This window comes from Mesitornis unicolor, unplaced genomic scaffold (assembly GCF_000695765.1).
Source record: "Mesitornis unicolor isolate BGI_N332 unplaced genomic scaffold, ASM69576v1 scaffold43858, whole genome shotgun sequence".
Lineage (NCBI taxonomy): Eukaryota > Metazoa > Chordata > Aves > Mesitornithiformes > Mesitornithidae > Mesitornis > Mesitornis unicolor.
In genome coordinates, this window is record NW_010204692.1 from 1 (window position 1) to 215 (window position 215).

General features: G+C 66.5%; 1 pseudogene; it reads left to right on the forward strand.

Annotated features, from left to right (window-relative positions):
• The first annotated feature begins 3 nt into the window (after positions 1 to 3).
• Positions 4 to 215, forward strand: part of LOC104545889 — a 1,037-nt pseudogene continuing 825 nt past the window's right edge.

Here is a 215-nt window from a genome sequence, read left to right on the forward strand (position 1 = left end):
GACCTTGTCCGGCTCTTCCTGCGACGCAGCCAGGGTGGCGCCTACTTCAAGCCTTCCCAGCTCTTGGTGGTGGCCAACGCCAATGTTCTCTGTGCCCTCTGCTTCGGTCGCCGCTACGGCCATGCTGACAGCGAGTTCGCGGCGCTGCTGAGCCGTAACGACCGCTTTGGGCAGACGGTGGGGGCAGGCAGCACGGGGGACGTGGTGGCCTGGGT